The 18,506-nt window shown below is 43.4% G+C and overlaps 3 non-coding genes across 3 annotated transcripts; all 3 read left to right on the top strand.

The window, feature by feature from the left end:
* The first annotated feature begins 239 nt into the window (after positions 1-239).
* TRNAI-AAU (transfer RNA isoleucine (anticodon AAU)) lies at positions 240-313 on the top strand. Its single transcript has one exon. It is a non-coding gene; the product is annotated as a tRNA-Ile (tRNA).
* A 10,926-nt stretch (positions 314-11,239) lies between these two features.
* On the top strand, positions 11,240-11,313 carry TRNAI-AAU (transfer RNA isoleucine (anticodon AAU)). Its single transcript has one exon. It is a non-coding gene; the product is annotated as a tRNA-Ile (tRNA).
* Positions 11,314-14,904: 3,591 nt separating this feature from the next.
* On the top strand, positions 14,905-14,978 carry TRNAI-AAU (transfer RNA isoleucine (anticodon AAU)). The gene has a single exon. It is a non-coding gene; the product is annotated as a tRNA-Ile (tRNA).
* The last annotated feature ends 3,528 nt before the right edge of the window (positions 14,979-18,506 follow it).

Genomic DNA, 18,506 nt, shown 5'->3' with positions numbered 1-18,506 from the left:
AAAATACTATCCATCCTTTCCTTTTTTTCCGGCAACAAGCGATGTTACAAAGATATCACAGCACACAGTGAGATTGAGTGAAAGAAGAGGCACTGAGGCTGGCATGCAGCACTCCACAGCTCTTGTTATTGTAATCCAGACAGGGGGCGGAAGGAGAAAAATATGAAGGAATTGCGATAGTGTGACCAACTCTTCTATCTATCTGCATTACATGGAAAAAGGATATCTTTAGTACTCATGGCCGGTTAGTTCAGTTGGTTAGAGCGTGGTGCTAATAATGCCAAGGTCGCGGGTTCGATCCCCGTACGGGCCAGGTTGCATTTTTTCTCTCAACTAAACTCTTTTTTTCTCATTTAATCAAGCTCTTATAAATCCATACACTCTGTTGCTCCAGTATACGTTCACTTTCCATTAGTCCTTCTTTTGCCACTGCTGACCAAAGCTCAAGCCGGCAGCGCCAGTAGAACAACACAAGTGCAAGGGATTGTCTCTCCAAGATGGAGACACTGCCTCAGACTATGTCTCGTGAGAGGTGGAGGGAGACCAAGAGCTGATTATTAGATGCGTGGGGATAAGAGGAACATAACTCAGGTGAACAGATTCTGGATAGTGATGCTATAGCTAGGATCAGCAACGTTACAGGGGAAAGGATAGGAAAATAATTAGGTGACAGAAGTATAGAAGTGGCTACAAGGGGGTGTGTCTCTTAAGAGGGCCGAAAGATACACTGAAGGCGAAGGTGAAGTAAAAGAAGAAAGAAAGATCAAAGGAAGTCGACAGTGATTGAGAGAAAACTCACAAAGGCAAATTGAGCAAAAGACAAGGCCTGGGGAGTTAGACTACTTCAATGCAAATTTACGCCCCAGATGAGCATGACAACTGACCCTTGTACAGTGGTGCTGAAACTATTTTCAGTGTGGGGGTGCTGCCATCAAAGGACTTCTGAAAATCCAGGAATCATACAAAGAACAAGTCCTGCGGAATGAGCCACGCACATTCAGAAAGAATGGTGATGCGTTGGTTACTTATTGGTAATCTTCATTAGCCTTAGTCCATTGCGTCCTTGTGACAGTCATTACAAAGTAAGGTGATGTCACCTTCCAACAGTAAGAAAGAACAGGAGGATCCTTAAATGCTAGCCCCATGCACCCAACCTGGGTGCCAAGCCCTTGCCAAAGGACTGATGGGAAGGTGGGCAGGATGTAATGTTTGTGACAAAGACAAGATGGACTAAGGGTAATGCAGAGTTCAAAACATTGGTACTCAAATGCAAAACAGAAAAATTATTAAGCCATAATGCTTGACAAATGTATGCTCTGAGGACCAAGTAGCCACCCTAGGAATTTCCTAGATTGTTACTCACTGGAATTCAACCCAGGAGGTGGCCATTCCTCTCGTAGACCATCCCTGAACTGGAAGATATTCTAAAAAGCCTTGCAAAGCCAGAAAAATTGACAACTTAATCCACCTACTCAGAGTCATAAAAGTCACCTTCTTGTCTTTTCCAGGCTGTCCAAAAGTCACAAACAAGGAGTCGGTTTTCCTGAACTGCAGAGGCCTGGTGACATAAATGAAAAGAGCTCTTTAAACATCAAGTGTATTCAGAAAATGTTCCTCCGGAGAGGAAGGAGAGGGAATGAAAGAAGGAAGAATTATTTCCTAAGATCTATCAAAAATAGACTTAACCTTTGCAGCAAAGGTAAGGCTAGGCCTTAAAGTTAAAATATCTTCCAAAGTATCAAATGAAGAGAGGACAGAATTTTAAGGCTCCCAGCTCCCCAATTGTTCTCAGCAAGGTGATAGGAAATAGGAAAATAACTTTATAGGAAACAATCTTTATGTCTACAGTATCCAGATCCTCAAATAGATAAAATTCCAAAGCCTATAAAAGAGTAAGAAGATTCTGAGTTGGAAAAAAAGGGATTTTTCAACTGGTCTTACAATTGACAAAAGATCAGAACAGTCTAGACACCAAAGACTGTAACATCGACGAAGGTACAGAAAAGTCCCTAAACACCTTTATCGCAAAGCAATGAGCTTTCAGAGTGGAAAGAGATTCAAGTGAAACCCATTCAGAAGAAAATGCAAAATAGCAGACAAACTACAGGTAGGTGCCAAAAGATCATGAGCTGAACATCACGTCTCAAAAGACTTCCAGTTCTTTGAGTAAGACTTCGAAGTAGAAGGCCTGCTGGAGTGCTGAATTAACTCCACTAAGGAAGAGGAAAGACCCTTTGCTAGCAGTCCAGACTTCTCAACCTCCAAAGCGATAGAGTGAGTTGGAGCAAGAAGGTCAGGGACGGCGTTCTGAGAGACACACACTTGAGCAGTACCCAAGGAGGTAGAAGAGCCAGGGGTTCAGAAGAGGAAACCATGACATCTCTGGCCAATAAGGGCCCACAAGAATAAAGTTCCCTCGCCCCTGCTGAGACTTGAAGAGAACCATCTGGATCAATAAAAAGTGGGGGAATGTATAAAGGAGACTTCTCAGCCACTTTATCACCAATACGTCCACTACCTAGGCTCCTTGTTCCGGAAGCCTGGATCAGAATCGACAAAGATGAGCATTGTCCTTGTTTGAAAAGGGATCCAGAAAGGGTTTCACAAACTCTCGGCATATCTCTCAAAACAACGACCTGGATAACTACAACTCCAGCAAATTTGGAAACCTCCAGCTGTCTGCCATCACATTGTCGATGCCCTTGATGTGTACTGCCGACGTGTGCAGCAGGTTGATCTCTGCCCAATAACCCAATTGTTCTGCTATTGCATTGAGGGATTTTGAATGCATGCTTCACTGTTGGTTAATGTAAAAGACAGCTACCTTATTCTCTGTCTTTACTAGCACATTTTTTTGAGACAGATGATGATGGGAAAACTTCAAAGCCCTGAAGATTACCATCAACTCCATCTATTTCCATGACCTCCGACTCTCTAGGAAAGACCACTTGAATCGACAGGATCAGTCCAACACAGTAGCTCTCCAGCCAGGTTTGCTGGCATCTGTTGCGAGGAATTCAGGAGCATCCAGGTGTATTAGTGTCCACTTAGACCAGTGGTCTTCAAACTCTTTAATGCCGCATCCACCCAATGGGAAAAAAAAACATTGGTGCCTCCCCTCTGAATTGTCCACAATTCTTCTACTAAATTGACACTGTTTAAATATGTCTAGACCTATTTAAACATTGCAGTTAAGTTCTGTTACTGTTTTAAAAATGCAATCAAATACATGACCCCAAATATACTATTCTGGTCAGGCCTGCCCTACTAACCAATTGCAGCGTCATGCTCTGCTGAGTAAACTGATCTCACGACAGTGAGGAATGCACAGGCCGGGTGGTGCCCGTCGCACAAAAGCGCGCCTTCTTGTGTTGTACGTCTCTTCGCGCAAATGCAAACTCAGATTTCCTGCACTGTGGTCGGCAGGAGAGACATGGGAAGGCGCAGTAGGGAAGGCTTGAGCAACGAACCGTTGGCTATGTTTTGTTGTTACTTTGTTGACATGAGCTCAAGTAATTTGAAGCAGAAGGAACGGCCAGACCTAAAAAAAACTCTCTTACCTCCAACGCCGAATAACCACTATAATTATAATATCTCAAAAGCAGCTGGCCTTGTAAACTTAATGAGCAAGCAAGCCGATGCATTTTGGGTTTTGTTGTAAAAGAATAAAAATACTATCCATCCTTTCCTTTTTTTCCGGCAACAAGCGATGTTACAAAGATATCACAGCACACAGTGAAATTGAGTGAAAGAAGAGGCACTGAGGCTGGCGTGCAGCACTCCACAGCTCTTGCTATTGTAATCCAGACAGGGGGCGGAAGGAGAAAAATATGAAGGAATTGCGATAGTGTGACCAACTCTTCTATCTATCTGCATTACATGGAAAAAGGATATCTTTAGTACTCATGGCCGGTAAGTTCAGTTGGTTAGAGCGTGGTGCTAATAATGCCAAGGTCGCGGGTTCGATCCCCGTACGGGCCAGGTTGCATTTTTTCTCTCAACTAAACTCTTTTTTTCTCATTTAATCAAGCTCTTATAAATCCATACACTCTGTTGCTCCAGTATACGTTCACTTTCCATTAGTCCTTCTTTTGCCACTGCTGACCAAAGCTCAAGCCGGCAGCGCCAGTAGAACAACACAAGTGCAAGGGATTGTCTCTCCAAGATGGAGACACTGCCTCAGACTATGTCTCGTGAGAGGTGGAGGGAGACCAAGAGCTGATTATTAGATGCGTGGGGATAAGAGGAACATAACTCAGGTGAACAGATTCTGGATAGTGATGCTATAGCTAGGATCAGCAACATTACAGGGGAAAGGATAGGAAAATAATTAGGTGACAGAAGTATAGAAGTGGCTACAAGGGGGTGTGTCTCTTAAGAGGGCCGAAAGATACACTGAAGGCGAAGGTGAAGTAAAAGAAGAAAGAAAGATCAAAGGAAGTCGACAGTGATTGAGAGAAAACTCACAAAGGCAAATTGAGCAAAAGACAAGGCCTGGGGAGTTAGACTACTTCAATGCAAATTTACGCCGCTGATGAGCATGACAACTGACCCTTGTACAGTGGTGCTGAAACAATTTTCAGTGTGGGGGTGCTGCCATCAAAGGGCTTCTGAAAATCCAGGAATCATACAAAGAACAAGTCCTGCGGAATGAGCCACGCACATTCAGAAAGAATGGTGATGCGTTGGTTACTTATTGGTAATCTTCATTAGCCTTAGTCCATTGCGTCCTTGTGACAGTCATTACAACGTAAGGTGATGTCACCTTCCAACAGGAAGAAAGAACAGGAGGATCCTTAAATGCTAGCCCCATGCACCCAACCTGGGTGCCAAGCCCTTGCCAAAGGACTGATGGGAAGGTGGGCAGGATGTAATGTTTGTGACAAAGACAAGATGGACTAAGGGTAATGCAGAGTTCAAAACATTGGTACTCAAATGCAAAACAGAAAAATTATTAAGCCATAATGCTTGACAAATGTATGCTCTGAGGACCAAGTAGCCACCCTAGGAATTTCCTAGATTGTTACTCACTGGAATTCAACCCAGGAGGTGGCCATTCCTCTCGTAGACCATCCCTGAACTGGAAGATATTCTAAAAAGCCTTGCAAAGCCAGAAAAATTGACAACTTAATCCACCTACTCAGAGTCATAAAAGTCACCTTCTTGTCTTTTCCAGGCTGTCCAAAAGTCACAAACAAGGAGTCGGTTTTCCTGAAATGCAGAGGCCTGGTGACATGAATGAAAAGAGCTCTTTAAACATCAAGTGTATTCAGCAAATGTTCCTCCCGAGAGGAAGGAGAGGGAATATAAGAAGGAAGAATTATTTCCTAAGATCTATCAAAAATAGACTTAACCTTTGCAGCAAAGGTAAGGCTAGGCCTTAAAGTTACCCCATCTTCCAAAGTATCAAATGAAGAGAGGACAGCATTTTAAGGCTCCCAGCTCCCCAATTGTTCTCAGCAAGGTGATAGGAAATAGGAAAATAACTTTATAGGAAACAATCTTTATGTCTACAGTATCCAGATCCTCAAAGAGATAAAATTGCAAAGCCTATAAAAGAGTAGGAAGATTCTGAGTTGGAGAAAAGGGATTTTTCAACTGGTCTTACAATTGACAAAAGATCAGAACAGTCTAGACACCAAAGACTGTAACATCGACGAAGGTACAGAAAAGTCCCTAAAAACCTTTATCGCAAAGCAATGAGCTTTCAGAGTGGAAAGAGATTCAAGTGAAACCCATTCAGAAGAAAATGCAAAATAGCAGACAAACTACAGGTAGGTGCCAAAAGATCATGAGCAGAACATCACGTCTCAAAAGACTTCCAGTTCTTTGAGTAAGACTTCGAAGTAGAAGGCCTGCTGGAGTGCTGAATTAACTCCACTAAGGAAGAGGAAAGACCCTTTGCTAGCAGTCCAGACTTCTCAACCTCAAAAGCGATAGAGTGAGTTGGAGCAAGAAGGTCAGGGACGACGTTCTGAGAGAGACACACTTGAGCAGTACCCAAGGAGGTAGAAGAGCCAGGGGTTCAGAAGAGGAAACCATGACATCTCTGGCCAATAAGGGCCCACAAGAATAAGGTTCCCTCCCCCCTGCTGAGGCTTGAAGAGAACCATCTGGATCAATAAAAAGTGGGGGAATGTATAAAGGAGACTTCTCAGCCACTTTATCACCAATACGTCCACTACCTAGGCTCCTTGTTCCGGAAGCCTGGATCAGAATCGACAAAGATGAGCATTGTCCTTGTTTGAAAAGAGATCCAGAAAGGGTTTCACAAACTCTCTGCATATCTCTCAAAACAACGACCTGGATAACGTCAACTCCAGCAAATTTGGAAACCTCCAGCTGTCTGCCATCACATTGTCGGTGCCCTTGATGTGTACTGCCGACGTGTGCAACAGTTTGATCTCTGCCCAATAACCCAATTGTTCTGCTATTGCATTGAGGGATTTTGAATGCATGCTTCACTGTTGGTTAATGTAAAAGACAGCTCCCTTATTCTCTGTCTTTACTAGCACATTTTTTTGAGACAGATGATGATGGGAAAACTTCAAAGCCCTGAAGATTACCATCAACTCCATCTATTTCCATGACCTCCGACTCTCTAGGAAAGACCACTTGAATCGACAGGATCAGTCCAACACAGTAGCTCTCCAGTCAGGTTTGCTGGCATCTGTTGCGAGGAATTCAGGAGAATCCAGGTGTATTACTGTCCACTTAGACCAGTGGTCTTCAAACTCTTTAATGCCGCATCCACCCAATGGGAAAAAAAAACATTGGTGCCTCCCCTCTGAATTGTCCACAATTCTTCTATTAAATTGACACTGTTTAAATATGTCTAGACCTATTTAAACATTGCAGTTAAGTTCTGTTACTGTTTTAAAAATGCAATCAAATACATGACCCCAAATATACTATTCTGGTCAGGCCTGCCCTACTAACCAATTGCAGCGTCATGCTCTGCTGAGTAAACTGATCTCACGACAGTGAGGAATGCACAGGCCGGGTGGTGCCCGGTGCACAAAAGCGCGCCTTCTTGTGTTGTACGTCTCTTCGCGCAAATGCAAACTCAGATTTCCTGCACTGTGGTCGGCAGGAGAGACATGGGAAGGCGCAGTAGGGAAGGCTTGAGCAACGAACCGTTGGCTATGTTTTGTTGTTACTTTGTTGACATGAGCTCAAGTAATTTAAAGCAGAAGGAACGGCCAGACCTAAAAAAAACTCTCTTACCTCCAACGCCGAATAACCACTATAATTATAATATCTCAAAAGCAGCTGGCCTTGTAAACTTAATGAGCAAGCAAGCCGATGCATTTTGGGTTTGGTTGTAAAAGAATAAAAATACTATCCATCCTTTTCTTTTTTTCCGGCAACAAGCGATGTTACAAAGATATCACAGCACACAGTGAGATTGAGTGAAAGAAGAGGCACTGAGGCTGGCGTGCAGCACTCCACAGCTCTTGTTATTGTAATCCAGACAGGGGGCGGAAGGAGAAAAATATGAAGGAATTGCGATAGTGAACCAACTCTTCTATCTATCTGCATTACATGGAAAAAGGATATCTCTAGTACTCATGGCCGATTAGTTCAGTTGGTTAGAGCGTGGTGCTAATAATGCCAAGGTGGCGGGTTCGATCCCCGTACGGGCCAGGTTGCATTTTTTCTCTCAACTAAACTCTTTTTTTCTCATTTAATCAAGCTCTTATAAATCCATACACTCTGTTGCTCCAGTATACGTTCACTTTCCATTAGTCCTTCTTTTGCCACTGCTGACCAAAGCTCAAGCCGGCAGCGCCAGTAGAACAACACAAGTGCAAGGGATTGTCTCTCCAAGATGGAGACACTGCCTCAGACTATGTCTCGTGAGAGGTGGAGGGAGACCAAGAGCTGATTATTAGATGCGTGGGGATAAGAGGAACATAACTCAGGTGAACAGATTCTGGATAGTGATGCTATAGCTAGGATCAGCAACGTTACAGGGGAAAGGATAAGAAAATAATTAGGTGACAGAAGTATAGAAGTGGCTACAAGGGGGTGTGTCTCTTAAGAGGGCCGAAAGATACACTGAAGGCGAAGGTGAAGTAAAAGAAGAAAGAAAGATCAAAGGAAGTCGACAGTGATTGAGAGAAAACTCACAAAGGCAAATTGAGCAAAAGACAAGGCCTGGGGAGTTAGACTACTTCAATGCAACTTTACGCCGCAGATGAGCATGACAACTGACCCTTGTACAGTGGTGCTGAAACAATTTTCAGTGTGGGGGTGCTGCCATCAAAGGGCTTCTGAAAATCCAGGAATCATACAAAGAACAAGTCCTGCGGAATGAGCCACGCACATTCAGAAAGAATGGTGATGCGTTGGTTACTTATTGGTAATCTTCATTAGCCTTAGTCCATTGCGTCCTTGTGACAGTCATTACAACGTAAGGTGATGTCACCATCCAACAGGAAGAAAGAACAGGAGGATCCTTAAATGCTAGCCCCATGCACCCAACCTGGGTGCCAAGCCCTTGCCAAAGGACTGATGGGAAGGTGGGCAGGATGTAATGTTTGTGACAAAGACAAGATGGACTAAGGGTAATGCAGAGTTCAAAACATTGGTACTCAAATGCAAAACAGAAAAATTATTAAGCCATAATGCTTGACAAATGTATGCTCTGAGGACCAAGTAGCCACCCTAGGAATTTCCTAGATTGTTACTCACTGGAATTCAACCCAGGAGGTGGCCATTCCTCTCGTAGACCATCCCTGAACTGGAAGATATTCTAAAAAGCCTTGCAAAGCCAGAAAAATTGACAACTTAATCCACCTACTCAGAGTCATAAAAGTCACCTTCTTGTCTTTTCCAGCCTGTCCAAAAGTCACAAACAAGGAGGCGGTTTTCCTGAACTGCAGAGGCCTGGTGACATGAATGAAAAGAGCTCTTTAAACATCAAGTGTATTCAGCAAATGTTCCTCCGGAGAGGAAGGAGAGGGAATGAAAGAAGGAAGAATTATTTCCTAAGATCTATCAAAAATAGACTTAACCTTTGCAGCAAAGGTAAGGCTAGGCCTTAAAGTTACCCCATCTTCCAAAGTATCAAATGAAGAGAGGACAGCATTTTAAGGCTCCCAGCTCCCCAATTGTTCTCAGCAAGGTGATAGGAAATAGGAAAATAACTTTATAGGAAACAATCTTTATGTCTACAGTATCCAGATCCTCAAAGAGATAAAATTGCAAAGCCTATAAAAGAGTAGGAAGATTCTGAGTTGGAGAAAAGGGATTTTTCAACTGGTCTTACAATTGACAAAAGATCAGAACAGTCTAGACACCAAAGACTGTAACATCGACGAAGGTACAGAAAAGTCCCTAAAAACCTTTATCGCAAAGCAATGAGCTTTCAGAGTGGAAAGAGATTCAAGTGAAACCCATTCAGAAGAAAATGCAAAATAGCAGACAAACTACAGGTAGGTGCCAAAAGATCATGAGCAGAACATCACGTCTCAAAAGACTTCCAGTTCTTTGAGTAAGACTTCGAAGTAGAAGGCCTGCTGGAGTGCTGAATTAACTCCACTAGGAAGAGGAAAGACTCTTTGCTAGCAGTCCAGACTTCTCAACCTCCAAAGCGATAGAGTGAGTTGGAGCAAGAAGGTCAGGGACGACGTTCTGAGAGAGACACACTTGAGCAGTACCCAAGGAGGTAGAAGAGCCAGGGGTTCAGAAGAGGAAACCATGACATCTCTGGCCAATAAGGGCCCACAAGAATAATGTTCCCTCCCCCCTGCTGAGGCTTGAAGAGAACCATCTGGATCAATAAAAAGTGGGGGAATGTATAAAGGAGACTTCTCAGCCACTTTATCACCAATACGTCCACTACCTAGGCTCCTTGTTCCGGAAGCCTGGATCAGAATCGACAAAGATGAGCATTGTCCTTGTTTGAAAAGAGATCCAGAAAGGGTTTCACAAACTCTCTGCATATCTCTCAAAACAACGACCTGGATAACGTCAACTCCAGCAAATTTGGAAACCTCCAGCTGTCTGCCATCACATTGTCGGTGCCCTTGATGTGTACTGCCGACGTGTGCAACAGTTTGATCTCTGCCCAATAACCCAATTGTTCTGCTATTGCATTGAGGGATTTTGAATGCATGCTTCACTGTTGGTTAATGTAAAAGACAGCTACCTTATTCTCTGTCTTTACTAGCACATTTTTTTGAGACAGATGATGATGGGAAAACTTCAAAGCCCTGAAGATTACCATCAACTCCATCTATTTCCATGACCTCCGACTCTCTAGGAAAGACCACTTGAATCGACAGGATCAGTCCAACACAGTAGCTCTCCAGTCAGGTTTGCTGGCATCTGTTGCGAGGAATTCAGGAGAATCCAGGTGTATTAGTGTCCACTTAGACCAGTGGTCTTCAAACTCTTTAATGCCGCATCCACCCAATGGGAAAAAAAAACATTGGTGCCTCCTCTCTGAATTGTCCACAATTCTTCTATTAAATTGACACTGTTTAAATATGTCTAGACCTATTTAAACATTGCAGTTAAGTTCTGTTACTGTTTTAAAAATGCAATCAAATACATGACCCCAAATATACTATTCTGGTCAGGCCTGCCCTACTAACCAATTGCAGCGTCATGCTCTGCTGAGTAAACTGATCTCACGACAGTGAGGAATGCACAGGCCGGGTGGTGCCCGGCGCACAAAAGCGCGCCTTCTTGTGTTGTACGTCTCTTCGCGCAAATGCAAACTCAGATTTCCTGCACTGTGGTCGGCAGGAGAGACATGGGAAGGCGCAGTAGGGAAGGCTTGAGCAACGAACCGTTGGCTATGTTTTGTTGTTACTTTGTTGACATGAGCTCAAGTAATTTAAAGCAGAAGGAACGGCCAGACCTAAAAAAAACTCTCTTACCTCCAACGCCGAATAACCACTATAATTATAATATCTCAAAAGCAGCTGGCCTTGTAAACTTAATGAGCAAGCAAGCCGATGCATTTTGGGTTTGGTTGTAAAAGAATAAAAATACTATCCATCCTTTCCTTTTTTTCCGGCAACAAGCGATGTTACAAAGATATCACAGCACACAGTGAGATTGAGTGAAAGAAGAGGCACTGAGGCTGGCGTGCAGCACTCCACAGCTCTTGTTATTGTAATCCAGACAGGGGGCTGAAGGAGAAAAATATGAAGGAATTGCGATAGTGTGACCAACTCTTCTATCTATCTGCATTACATGGAAAAAGGATATCTTTAGTACTCATGGCCGGTTAGTTCAGTTGGTTAGAGCGTGGTGCTAATAATGCCAAGGTCGCGGGTTCGATCCCCGTACGGGCCAGGTTGCATTTTTTCTCTCAACTAAACTCTTTTTTTCTCATTTAATCAAGCTCTTATAAATCCATACACTCTGTTGCTCCAGTATACGTTCACTTTCCATTAGTCCTTCTTTTGCCACTGCTGACCAAAGCTCAAGCCGGCAGCGCCAGTAGAACAACACAAGTGCAAGGGATTGTCTCTCCAAGATGGAGACACTGCCTCAGACTATGTCTCGTGAGAGGTGGAGGGAGACCAAGAGCTGATTATTAGATGCGTGGGGATAAGAGGAACATAACTCAGGTGAACAGATTCTGGATAGTGATGCTATAGCTAGGATCAGCAATGTTACAGGGGAAAGGATAGGAAAATAATTAGGTGACAGAAGTATAGAAGTGGCTACAAGGGGGTGTGTCTCTTAAGAGGGCCGAAAGATACACTGAAGGCGAAGGTGAAGTAAAAGAAGAAAGAAAGATCAAAGGAAGTCGACAGTGATTGAGAGAAAACTCACAAAGGCAAATTGAGCAAAAGACAAGGCCTGGGGAGTTAGACTACTTCAATGCAAATTTACGCCGCAGATGAGCATGACAACTGACCCTTGTACAGTGGTGCTGAAACTATTTTCAGTGTGGGGGTGCTGCCATCAAAGGGCTTCTGAAAATCCAGGAATCATACAAAGAACTAGTGCTGCGGAATGAGCCACGCACATTCAGAAAGAGTGGTGATGCGTTGGTTACTTATTGGTAATCTTCATTAGCCTTAGTCCATTGCGTCCTTGTGACAGTCATTACAAAGTAAGGTGATGTCACCTTCCAACAGGAAGAAAGAACAGGAGGATCCTTAAATGCTAGCCCCATGCACCCAACCTGGGTGCCAAGCCCTTGCCAAAGGACTGATGGGAAGGTGGGCAGGATGTAATGTTTGTGACAAAGACAAGATGGACTAAGGGTAATGCAGAGTTCAAAACATTGGTACTCAAATGCAAAACAGAAAAATTATTAAGCCATAATGCTTGACAAATGTATGCTCTGAGGACCAAGTAGCCACCCTAGGAATTTCCTAGATTGTTACTCACTGGAATTCAACCCAGGAGGTGGCCATTCCTCTCGTAGACCATCCCTGAACTGGAAGATATTCTAAAAAGCCTTGCAAAGCCAGAAAAATTGACAACTTAATCCACCTACTCAGAGTCATAAAAGTCACCTTCTTGTCTTTTCCAGGCTGTCCAAAAGTCACAAACAAGGAGTCGGTTTTCCTGAACTGCAGAGGCCTGGTGACATAAATGAAAAGAGCTCTTTAAACATCAAGTGTATTCAGAAAATGTTCCTCCGGAGAGGAAGGAGAGGGAATGAAAGAAGGAAGAATTATTTCCTAAGATCTATCAAAAATAGACTTAACCTTTGCAGCAAAGGTAAGGCTAGGCCTTAAAGTTAAAATATCTTCCAAAGTATCAAATGAAGAGAGGACAGCATTTTAAGGCTCCCAGCTCCCCAATTGTTCTCAGCAAGGTGATAGGAAATAGGAAAATAACTTTATAGGAAACAATCTTTATGTCTACAGTATCCAGATCCTCAAATAGATAAAATTGCAAAGCCTATAAAAGAGTAAGAAGATTCTGAGTTGGAGAAAAGGGAATTTTCAACTGGTCTTACAATTGACAAAAGATCAGAACAGTCTAGACACCAAAGACTGTAACATCGACGAAGGTACAGAAAAGTCCCTAAAAACCTTTATCGCAAAGCAATGAGCTTTCAGAGTGGAAAGAGATTCAAGTGAAACCCATTCAGAAGAAAATGCAAAATAGCAGACAAACTACAGGTAGGTGCCAAAAGATCATGAGCTGAACATCACGTCTCAAAAGACTTCCAGTTCTTTGAGTAAGACTTCGAAGTAGAAGGCCTGCTGGAGTGCTGAATTAACTCCACTAAGGAAGAGGAAAGACCCTTTGCTAGCAGTCCAGACTTCTCAACCTCCAAAGTGATAGAGTGAGTTGGAGCAAGAAGGTCAGGGACGACGTTCTGAGAGAGACACACTTGAGCAGTACCCAAGGAGGTAGAAGAGCCAGGGGTTCAGAAGAGGAAACCATGACATCTCTGGCCAATAAGGGCCCACAAGAATAAGGTTCCCTCCCCCCTGCTGAGACTTGAAGAGAACCATCTGGATCAATAAAAAGTGGGGGAATGTATAAAGGAGACTTCTCAGCCACTTTATCACCAATACGTCCACTATCTAGGCTCCTTGTTCCGGAAGCCTGGATCAGAATCGACAAAGATGAGCATTGTCCTTGTTTGAAAAGAGATCCAGAAAGGGTTTCACAAACTCTCGGCATATCTCTCAAAACAACGACCTGGATAACGTCAACTCCAGCAAATTTGGAAACCTCCAGCTGTCTGCCATCACATTGTCGGTGCCCTTGATGTGTACTGCCGACGTGTGAAACAGGTTGATCTCTGCCCAATAACCCAATTGTTCTGCGATTGCATTGAAGGATTTTGAATGCATGCTTCACTGTTGGTTAATGTAAAAGACAGCTACCTTATTCTCTGTCTTTACTAGCACATTTTTTTGAGACAGATGATGATGGGAAAACTTCAAAGCCCTGTAGATTACCATCAACTCCATCTATTTCCATGACCTCCGACTCTCTAGGAAAGACCACTTGAATCGACAGGATCAGTCCAACACAGTAGCTCTCCAGCCTGGTTTGCTGGCATCTGTTGCGAGGATTCAGGAGCATCCAGGTATATTAGTGTCCACTTAGACCAGTGGTCTTCAAACTCTTTAATGCCGCATCCACCCAATGGGAAAAAAAAACATTGGTGCCTCCCCTCTGAATTGTCCACAATTCTGCTATTAAATTGACACTGTTTAAATATGTCTAGACCTATTTAAACATTGCAGTTAAGTTCTGTTACTGTTTTAAAAATGCAATCAAATACATGACCCCAAATATACTATTCTGGTTAGGCCTGCCCTACTAACCAATTGCAGCGTCATGCTCTGCTGAGTAAACTGATCTCACGACAGTGAGGAATGCACAGGCCGGGTGGTGCCCGGCGCACAAAAGCGCGCCTTCTTGTGTTGTACGTCTCTTCGCGCAAATGCAAACTCAGATTTCCTGCACTGTGGTCGGCAGGAGAGACATGGGAAGGCGCAGTACGGAAGGCTTGAGCAACGAACCGTTGGCTATGTTTTGTTGTTACTTTGTGACATGAGCTCAAGTAATTTGAAGCAGAAGGAACGGCCAGACCTAAAAAAAACTCTCTTACCTCCAACGCCGAATAACCACTATAATTATAATATCTCAAAAGCAGCTGGCCTTGTAAACTTAATGACAAAGCAAGCCGATGCATTTTGGGTTTTGTTGTAAAAGAATAAAAATACTATCCATCCTTTCCTTTTTTTCCGGCAACAAGCGATGTTACAAAGATATCACAGCACACAGTGAGATTGAGTGAAAGAAGAGGCACTGAGGCTGGCGTGCAGCACTCCACAGCTCTTGTTATTGTAATCCAGACAGGGGGCGGAAGGAGAAAAGTATGAAGGAATTGCGATAGTGAGACCACCTCTCCTATCTATCTGCATTACATGGAAAACGGATATCTTTAGTACTCATGGCTGGTTAGCTCAGTTGGTTAGAGCGCGGTGCTAATAATGCCAAGGTCGCGGGTTCGATCCCCGTATGGGCCAGGTTGCATTATTTTCTCTCAACTAAACTCTTTTTTTCTCATTTACTCAAGCTCTTATAAATCCATACACTCTGTTGCTCCAGTATACGTTCACTTTCCATTAGTCCTTCTTTTGCCACTGCTGACCAAAGCTCAAGCCGGCAGCGCCAGTAGAACAACACAAGTGCAAGGGATTGTCTCTCCAAGATGGAGACACTGCCTCAGACTATGTCTCATGAGAGGTGGAGGGAGACCAAGAGCTGATTATTAGATGCGTGGGGATAAGAGGAACATAACTCAGGTGAACAGATTCTGGATAGTGATGCTATAGCTAGGATCAGCAACGTTACAGGGGAAAGGATAGGAAAATAATTAGGTGACAGAAGTATAGAAGTGGCTACAAGGGGGTGTGTCTCTTAAGAGGGCCGAAAGATACACTGAAGGCGAAGTTGAAGTGAAAGAAGAAAGAAAGATCAAAGGAAGTCGACAGTGATTGAGAGAAAACTCACAAAGGCAAATTGAGCAAAAGACAAGGCCTGGGGAGTTAGACTACTTCAATGCAAATTTACACCGCAGATGAGCATGACAACTGACCCTTGTACAGTGGTGCTGAAACAATTTTCAGTGTGGGGGTGCTGCCATCAAAGGGCTTCTGAAAATCCAGGAATCATACAAAGAACTAGTGCTGCGGAATGAGCCACGCACATTCAGAAAGAGTGGTGATGCGTTGGTTACTTATTGGTAATCTTCATTAGCCTTAGACCATTGCGTCCTTGTGACAGTCATTACAAAGTAAGGTGATGTCACCTTCCAACAGGAAGAAAGAACAGGAGGATCCTTAAATGCTAGCCCCATGCACCCAACCTGGGTGCCAAGCCCTTGCCAAAGGACTGATGGGAAGGTGGGCAGGATGTAATGTTTGTGACAAAGACAAGATGGACTAAGGGTAATGCAGAGTTCAAAACATTGGTACTCAAATGCAAAACAGAAAAATTATTAAGCCATAATGCTTGACAAATGTATGCTCTGAGGACCAAGTAGCCACCCTAGGAATTTCCTAGATTGTTACTCACTGGAATTCAACCCAGGAGGTGGCCATTCCTCTCGTAGACCATCCCTGAACTGGAAGATATTCTAAAAAGCCTTGCAAAGCCAGAAAAATTGACAACTTAATCCACCTACTCAGAGTCATAAAAGTCACCTTCTTGTCTTTTCCAGGCTGTCCAAAAGTCACAAACAAGGAGTCGGTTTTCCTGAACTGCAGAGGCCTAGTGACATGAAAGAAAAGAGCTCTTTAAACATCAAGTGTATTCAGCAAATGTTCCTACGGAGAGGAAGGAGAGGGAATGAAAGAAGGAAGAATTATTTCCTAAGATCTATCAAAAATAGACTTAACCTTTGCAGCAAAGGTAAGGCTAGGCCTTAAAGTTACCATATCTTCCAAAGTATCAAATGAAGAGAGGACAGCATTTTAAGGCTCCCAGCTCCATAATTGTTCTCAGCAAGGTGATAGGAAATAGGAAAATAACTTTATAGGAAACAATCTTTATGTCTACAGTATCCAGATCCTCAAAGAGATAAAATTGCAAAGCCTATAAAAGAGTAGGAAGATTCTGAGTTGGAGAAAAGGGATTTTTCAACTGGTCTTACAATTGACAAAAGATCAGAACAGTCTAGACACCAAAGATTGTAACATCGACGAAGGTACAGAAAAGTCCCTAAAAACCTTTATCCCAAAGCAATGAGCTTTCAGAGTGGAAAGAGATTCAAGTGAAACCCATTCAGAAGAAAATGCAAAATAGCAGACAAACTACAGGTAGGTGCCAAAAGATCATGAGCAGAACATCACGTCTCAAAAGACTTCCAGTTCTTTGAGTAAGACTTCGAAGTAGAAGGCCTGCTGGAGTGCTGAATTAACTCCACTAAGGAAGAGGAAAGACCCTTTGCTAGCAGTCCAGACTTCTCAACCTCCAAAGCGATAGAGTGAGTTGGAGCAAGAAGGTCAGGGACGACGTTCTGAGAGAGACACACTTGAGCAGTACCCAAGGAGGTAGAAGAGCCAGGGGTTCAGAAGAGGAAACCATGACATCTCTGGCCAATAAGGGCCCACAAGAATAAGGTTCCCTCCCCCCTGCTGAGACTTGAAGAGAACCATCTGGATCAATAAAAAGTGGGGGAATGTATAAAGGAGACTTCTCAGCCACTTTATCACCAATACGTCCACTATCTAGGCTCCTTGTTCCGGAAGCCTGGATCAGAATCGACAAAGATGAGCATTGTCCTTGTTTGAAAAGAGATCCAGAAAGGGTTTCACAAACTCTCGGCATATCTCTCAAAACAACGACCTGGATAACGTCAACTCCAGCAAATTTGGAAACCTCCAGCTGTCTGCCATCACATTGTCGGTGCCCTTGATGTGTACTGCCGACGTGTGCAACAGGTTGATCTCTGCCCAATAACCCAATTATTCTGCGATTGCATTGAAGGATTTTGAATGCATGCTTCACTGTTGGTTAATGTAAAAGACAGCTACCTTATTCTCTGTCTTTACTAGCACATTTTTTTGAGACAGATGATGATGGGAAAACTTCAAAGCCCTGTAGATTACCATCAACTCCATCTATTTCCATGACCTCCGACTCTCTAGGAAAGACCACTTGAATCGACAGGATCAGTCCAACACAGTAGCTCTCCAGCCTGGTTTGCTGGCATCTGTTGCGAGGATTCAGGAGCATCCAGGTATATTAGTGTCCACTTAGACCAGTGGTCTTCAAACTCTTTAATGCCGCATCCACCCAATGGGAAAAAAAAACATATGTGCCTCCCCTCTGAATTGTCCACAATTCTGCTATTAAATTGACACTGTTTAAATATGTCTAGACCTATTTAAACATTGCAGTTAAGTTCTGTTACTGTTTTAAAAATGCAATCAAATACATGACCCCAAATATACTATTCTGGTTAGGCCTGCCCTACTAACCAATTGCAGCGTCATGCTCTGCTGAGTAAACTGATCTCACGACAGTGAGGAATGCACAGGCCGGGTGGTGCCCGGCGCACAAAAGCGCGCCTTCTTGTGTTGTACGTCTCTTCGTGCAAATGCAAACTCAGATTTCCTGCACTGTGGTCGGCAGGAGAGACATGGGAAGGCGCAGTAGGGAAGGCTTGAGCAACGAACCGTTGGCTATGTTTTGTTGTTACTTTGTTGACATGAGCTCAAGTAATTTAAAGCAGAAGGAACGGCCAGACCTAAAAAAAACTCTCTTACCTCCAACGCCGAATAACCACTATAATTATAATATCTCAAAAGCAGCTGGCCTTGTAAACTTAATGAGCAAGCAAGCCGATGCATTTTGGGTTTGGTTGTAAAAGAATAAAAATACTATCCATCCTTTTCTTTTTTTCCGGCAACAAGCGATGTTACAAAGATATCACAGCACACAGTGAGATTGAGTGAAAGAAGAGGCACTGAGGCTGGCGTGCAGCACTCCACAGCTCTTGTTATTGTAATCCAGACAGGGGGCGGAAGGAGAAAAATATGAAGGAATTG

This window comes from Pleurodeles waltl, chromosome 12 (assembly GCF_031143425.1).
Source record: "Pleurodeles waltl isolate 20211129_DDA chromosome 12, aPleWal1.hap1.20221129, whole genome shotgun sequence".
NCBI lineage: Eukaryota > Metazoa > Chordata > Amphibia > Caudata > Salamandridae > Pleurodeles > Pleurodeles waltl.
The sequence above is the reverse complement of the archived record's forward strand: the minus strand, read 5'-3'. Positions and strand labels throughout refer to the sequence as shown.